Here is a 7,883-nt window from a genome sequence, read left to right as displayed (position 1 = left end):
TGGTCATAATATTCATTCAATTTGGTTTGTAATATTAATTATTCATTTGGTATGTAATATTAATTTTGGTTATGTAATTTATTTTATATTTGGTATGTAAAATAGATTAGGTTGTATATTCATTTTTTTAGAAAAAAAAAATGTATTAGGATATATTTTTTGTAAAAGATGATGATGCAAGATGAAGACAAGGAAGATACAAGATTAAGTGGGAGATTTTGAAATCTCCTACTTTGTGTTATAACCCCTTTACCGGTGGCATTTGTTTTCGGCTAAACAAATGTCTACCAAAATGGCTTGATTGTGAACATATTTGTTTTGCATGCATGGTTGTTTATTGTGTTTATATGTTTGGTTTTTACAAGGAAAATCACAAGTTAACAACAAGCAAAATGACAATTTAATTGGTTAAATTAGACATTATTAACGACATGCAAAATGACAATTTAATTGGTTAAATTAAAAGTAGCAAAAGGATATTGATAAACGGTTATTAAGAACGTGAAAAGGATAACACATATAAAATGGTTTATATCAATGTAATGAAATTGGCTTTATTACATAACATAAAAAATGGATTTTCAAATAAATCATACACTAAATGCATGTTGGTGTATGGTATAATAGTTTTCTTAAACTAGAAATAATGAAAACTTAAAATCCCTTATTAACAAGGCAAACAAGTTAAATGCCATCCTTTTGTGTGACACTTAAAAATATTATGGAACTTATAATGGGATAAAGGGCACCTAACCGTTATGAGCAAACTAATATGATTAAGGTGAATTTCGCGCACTTGTGGGATAAAGGTCACCTAACCACTTGTATGTTAAATTTACACGTTTACACAAGTAGGATGACTTGATTTGGGAATCATGAACTTAGGGTCACCGAAGCATGAGGAACAAATAGGCGTTGATGGGATAAATATGCCATGCAAAAGGATTGCATGATCCCATAACTTAGAAGTTGCAAAAGGATTGCAATTGTCATATAATGACTACCTAGTTAAATCAAATGACGGGATAAAGGTCACCTAACCGAAATTTGATTTACCGTTGGATTCTAAAATTTAATAAATATCAATTGGATTTAAAGGGTATTAATTGTTAAATTAAAATTGATACTTAAACAACTTTGTTAAATTTTGTAGATGGCCGCCAATAACAACAACATTCCAAACGCACCAATCAACTTTAACAACCTATCGTTGAGGTCTATCCTCGAAAAGGAAAAACTCAACCATACGAATTTCATGGATTGGTTTCGCAATCTAAGAATTCTCATCAAACTTGAGGATAGGGCGTATGTGTTGGAAGACCCCATTCCCGATCAACCCGACGAGGATGATACGGAATGCATGGCTTATTGGGATAAGTATTGCACCAATTCGGTGCAAGTTGCTTGCCTTATGCTTGGGACTATGATACCCGAACTCCAAAAGGACTTCAAGCATCATAGTGCATATGACATGATCACACAATTGAAGGAGATGTCCCTTCAACAAGCTCGTGTCGAGCGCTTCGAAATGGTTCGAGCGCTTCATGCATGTCGGATGGACGACTCCCAATCCGTTTCATCTTATGTCCTTAAGATGAAAAGCCTAATTGATCGAGTGAACCGTCTAAATTGCAACGTGTCTAATGAATTAGCCACAGACCTTATCCTTAATTCTTTGTCAAAAAGGTTTGACACATTTGTATTGAATTACAATATGAATTGTTGGGATAAGAGCATTGGCGAATTACATGCCATGCTTAAGACGTCCGAAGCAAGCATGGGTAAAAGGGCTTCACCCATGTTTATGATCAATGAAGGAGGGTCCAAAAACAATAACACTTCTAAGCCAAAGGTGGCTAAGAGGAAAGGACCCGCCTACCAAGGCAAGGGCAAGGGAAAGGGGTAGATGGTTACCCCAACCAATAAAAACAAAAAGCAAAAGGTTGCCGGTCAAGATAACCCCAAGAAAGATCCGTGCTTTGGTTGCGGTGAAATTGGTCACTGGAAACGCAACTGCCCGATCTATCTGAAGGAGTTGAAAGAAAAGAGGGATGCAGGACAAACCTCAGGTAATGTATATGTGGTATACATTGAGCTTAGTATTACTTCTTCTAATACATGGGTATTAGATGAAGCGACCCATCCTAATCCATCCGGACGAAGTCCATATCGATTATAAACGATTCACAATAGTTGATTACATCGCGAGGTACTTGACCTCTATATGATACATTTTACAAACATTGCATTCGTTTTTAAAAGACAAACTTTCATTTCATCTAAAGTTGACAGGCATGCATCCCATTTCATAATACATCTAACTATAATTGACTTAATAATAATCTTGATGAACTCAACGACTCGAATGCAACGTCTTTTGAAATATGCCATGAATGACTCCAAGTAATGTCTCTAATATGAGCTAATGCACAGCGGAAGATTTCTTTCATACCTGAGAATAAACATGCTTTAAAGTCTCAACCAAAAGGTTGGTGAGTTCATTAGTTTAACATATATAATCATTTCCATCATTTTAATAGACCACAAGATTTTCATATTTCAATTCTCATAAATATACGTCCCATGCATAGAGACAAAAATCATTCATATGGTGAACACCTGGTAACCGACCTTAACAAGATGCATATAGAATATCCCCATCATTCCGGGATCCTCCTTCGGACATGATATAAATTTCGAAGTACTAAAGCATCTGTTACTTTGGATGGGGCTTGTTGGGCCCGATAGATCTATCTTTAGGATTCGCGTCAATTAGGGTGTCTGTTCCCTAATTCTTAGATTACCAGACTAAAAAGGGGCATATTCGGTTTAATAATCCAGCCATAGAATGTAGTTTCATTTACTTGTGTCTATTTTGTAAAACAGTTATAAAAATTGCGCATGTATTCTCAGCCCAAAAATATAAAGGGTAAAAAGGCAAATGAAACTCACACATATAATTATTGTAAAACAGTTAATAAAACATTTGCATGTATTCTCAGCCCCAAAAATGTAAAGAGTAAAGGGGGAGCAAATGAAACTCACCTAATGTATTTTGTAGTAAAAATACATATGACAATATTGAACAATGCAGGGTTGGCCTCGGATTCACGAACCTATATCATTTGTTTATTCATTAATACATGTAATCGTAATCAAACAATTTCATATATTATTTATTTAATTTGTATATATATTTGAAAATGATTATTATTTATATAGTTATACAAATCTATATTTATGAAGAATACTTAATTTGTTTTATATGAATATTTATATAAAAATTGTTAATATAATTAATATATACTTATGATCTTAATAATATCCTTAACTTTTATTTTCAATAAAATCTTAATATTAGTTATAATAAATGATGATTTTATTAATCATTTTGATGCTAATAATAATAATGGTAATACTAATAATAATAATAGTGATAGTAATAATAATAATAATAATAATAATAATAATAATAATAATAATAATAATAATAATAATAATAATAATAATAATAATAATAATAATAATAATGATAATATTTATAATAACACTTAGGTTACTAATGATAATAATAATGCTTATACTAGTAGTAAAATGATACTTTGATAATTTTTAAATATAATGATACTTTATTTTAATTATGTAAGGATAATAATAATAACAGTGTTAGTAATAATAAATTTTAGCATAAACTTCGTGATAAATTTGTAACCTATATCTATAGTTCCTATCACTTAAAATTATAACTATTTTTATAATTATAATAACAATAATAGTAACATTAATAATAATACTTTATACTTGATAATATTAATTATAACAATTTTATTATTAATGGTAATCTTAATAATAATACTTTTATTAATAATAATTCCTAATTGTTTCTAATACTAATATCAATGATAATAATAGTAATTCTAAGAGTAACACCTTTATTACTAAAGCGAATAATGATAATAATTATAATACTAGTAAAAATGATGATAATAATAATACTAAAAATAATAATATTAGTAATGATAATACTAATAAGTTTTGAATTCTAATTATAATACTTTTAGTAATTTTGATAATAACATTCACATTATTGATATTAGTGATAACAAATTAATATGATAATAATAACATAACTCATAATAATAATAATAATAATATATAAACATAATACTAACAATAAAAATAATTATAGAGATAAAATAAAGTGTATACCCCTTCATAAGCCTTTTGTAAAAAAAAAAAATTGCCCACGACGGGACTCGAACCCGAGACCTCTCGCTACCCCGTCACCTCCCTTAACCATTTGGCTATGTCAGTCTTTCTGAATTAAACCCAAGACCTTTTCTTATAAACCGATTATATTTCTGTTATATTCTCCTTCTTCATCATCTAGCATAACTCAAATCAGGAACATAACCAATTAACAACAATTAATCCTTTTGATTCTAGAACTCTCAACTAAACAGAAATACTTATATGTGATTAATTGATTTAAAAAAATAAAAAATAAACAGTAAGGAGCTGCTGCTACTGCTCATCACTTGTTTAAAGGAGAAGAAAAATTGATTTTGCTATTTAGGTTGTTATAGGCAAAGGTTATAAGACAAAACGTGTTTCAAATCATCCTTAAAAGCTATAAAAATTATCAATTTAACTTAACTCACAGAAGAAATTCCGAATTCATTCATGAACACCAGTTTGACTTTTAAATCCAAAAAGTTTGACTCCAAAATTAATCCTTGATTCTGAAAATTAATACTTGAAACTTTGCAGATAGTTTACATAGATGAATCCTAACAAAACCGCATTAATGGATTTTTGAAAATCATTATTAAATCGGGCTTTTAAATAAAATGTGAAGAACAGGGTAGTTTCTTCTTCTCTTCCCCTTTTCTGATTGAATTCGATAATTGGGAGGCTGTAATGAACAATTGGAGTTTGTAATTGGTAATGTATGTCGATTGGTAACAATTAACAACGAAATTGGCCAAGTTTTATATCAACTAGGATTTGACAGAAAGTTTGAGCAGGTACCGAAAAGAAATAAAAAAATTAAAAGATGATTAAGACTCCAAACAGATTTTGGTTGCTTCTGTTGGAGTTGGAATCGATTGTAATAATCTTAGAGACAGAAACAAGTATCAGCTACAGCATGAAAGTGATATGCAACTGAATTTGATTCCAAATTTGTATATATATATATATATATATATATATATATATATATATATATATATATGATATATGATTTTATATAAATAATATTCATAATTTAATAATTCTAATTGTATTAATATTAATCAAAATACTAATAATAATAACAATAAAATTGATAATAATAATAATAGTAATAATTATAATATTAATACTAATCATAAAAATGATATTAATAATATTCTTAATTAAATTGTGTTATTTTCTATTAACTATAATATGAGTAATATTTTATAATAATAATCATAATACTTCTTAAAGATAATGGTAACAATAATATCTAATTAATAATACAAACAAGATAAAAGATATAACAAGTTACATATATCAAATTTCATAAAAGTAATAATATTATAATACCAATAATAATATTAATTTTAATATAAATAATAATGAGAGTAATAATAATAATGATATTGATATATCACTATATCTAAACTGTAATTATATTCAATATATTAATATTACATATGTCATTTACTATTTATGTATATAATCATATATTCTGAGCATTTAATATTTATACAGTTTATATATGTTATAACATACATACATCATTAATTATGTATAGATTCATATACATATAGATTTGTAATAATAGTAACTTATCTACTCTATTTATAAATTTATATTTTTTAATTCCAAATGATTAAGTAAATTTCAAAATATTATTTACAATTATATTTATATTTATATTTATATATTTGTTTAAATATTCATTTACTCATAATTGTTCGTGAATCGTCGGGAATGGTCAAAGGTTTAAATGTATCCATGTAAACAGTTCAAAGATTTTGAGACTCAACCTTACAGACTTTTGCTTATCGTGTCGGAAACATATAAAGATTAAAGTTTAAATTTAGTCGGAAATTCCCGGGTCATCACAGTACCTACCCGTTAAAGAAATTTCGTCCCGAAATTTGAGTGAGGTCGTCATGGCTAATAATAAATATGTTTTCCTGATGAATATGAGCTGATAAATAGAGTTTTATCATTATTGAATAATACAGATAAAATAATTCAATTATTCGAAGAGCACGAATGAAGCTATCACAAAAGAGTGAAATGAATAAATGAAGTTTCGTTTTAACTTTTGACGTTGTCTTGATTGAATTTAGAAAATAAGATGCGTCTTAGCTTTTGACGTTGTTTTGCTTGAATTCCGGAATTCAAGGAATTTGAAGAAAACTTTCGAAATCTAAAAGATTTGATTCTTCGGCGAGTAAGGAAATTAAGATCTCTATAATTAATGCGGAAATCTGCCTTGATTTCTTTGTCTGGTATTTTCACTATAAATGAACTTCTTTCGTTCCATTACTTTCACCATTCCTATACTTTCTTCCTCTATTCCTACTTCTAAAATATTGTGGAAATGCTCCATCCAGTTCTGATTCTTGATATTTTCCTATCTATATATCTGTCATCCTTCTTTTCAATCTTCCACCAAAAAATCTGTTTACTTCTACTATTGCCTTGGGTGAATACTATTCTTAATTATACCGTGTCTTTATATAGCTATTCGTATTAATATCCACGATTTGTAACTTCTGTGTTGTTATTTGGTTTTATATCTTCCCTTATATTTCAATGTCCCTGCTTCTGTCTCCTATAATTATTGTCATCCACAGTTAATGCGCTCTCTTATTTGCTGCGATTTATACCCCCTTTCTATTTCAGAGCTTCATGCTTTTGTTTACTTTTCGCTAGTAACGGTCCAGAATTCATAGGTATGGAGTTTTGAATTATCATAATATACAAGATAGAAAGGAAAGGTAGTAGCACGATTTGTTTTGTCAAATTACCGGAATCACTGAGAATAGAACTATCATGAATATATTTTTGTTGATATGTTCAGAAGTTAAGCAGAATGAAAGAGTTATGTAACATGGCACATGATGACGTTATAATCTGTGAATCATCATGTTCCATTTAGAAACTCAGCATGACTTAATGTAATATAATCACGTTGATCAAGTGTCATTATATTATACTAACTCATGCATCAGTTCCCAACATTACTTCAATAACATTCATATTTTAAGCTCGAAAATTTACAGAATATAGAAACTAACAGTTTCTATATGATGTAATACTGATATCAGGAAGGGATTAATGATTTCAGGTAAGAATATTTATGAAAATATCTTCAGAATATGGAGAATATTTATAATGAAAGATACGATGATATCTTGGAATTTCTAATATCGAAGGATGGTGAAGAAAATTTGTCCGCAAGAGTTTGGAGTCAGAAGCAAGGTATTCGCTAAAGATTTCATCAGAAACAGAATCATCAGGATTCTTAATGTACAAGTTTAGTCCTTGTGATTTGTTCAGAGACTCCTTCGTGGTTAGCTCAATCCATTTTCCAGTTCCAACATTTTTGAGCTTGCCAACATACTATTCTTTATCGTCAAACTTTTGACTGTTAAGGTCGTTTACGTTTTTGCTGCTGTATTCAGCTTTTTCAGAATTTCAGAATGGAAGATCATAATTCTAAGAGGTAAATATTATATGGATACATATAACTGTTGATGTGAAAACGTTGCGAGGCTCACTATACAGATTGTTGATTCCCGATAATTGGCATGACAATTTTTGTTACAAGATGCGAATGAGTACATGATGAGACTTCAATAGATAATCATAGTGATTTGTCAGAGAGATTTAAACCA

This window comes from Rutidosis leptorrhynchoides, chromosome 6, assembly GCF_046630445.1.
Source record: "Rutidosis leptorrhynchoides isolate AG116_Rl617_1_P2 chromosome 6, CSIRO_AGI_Rlap_v1, whole genome shotgun sequence".
In the NCBI taxonomy this organism is placed as follows: Eukaryota; Viridiplantae; Streptophyta; class Magnoliopsida; order Asterales; family Asteraceae; genus Rutidosis; species Rutidosis leptorrhynchoides.
The sequence above is the reverse complement of the archived record's forward strand: the minus strand, read 5'-3'. Positions refer to the sequence as shown.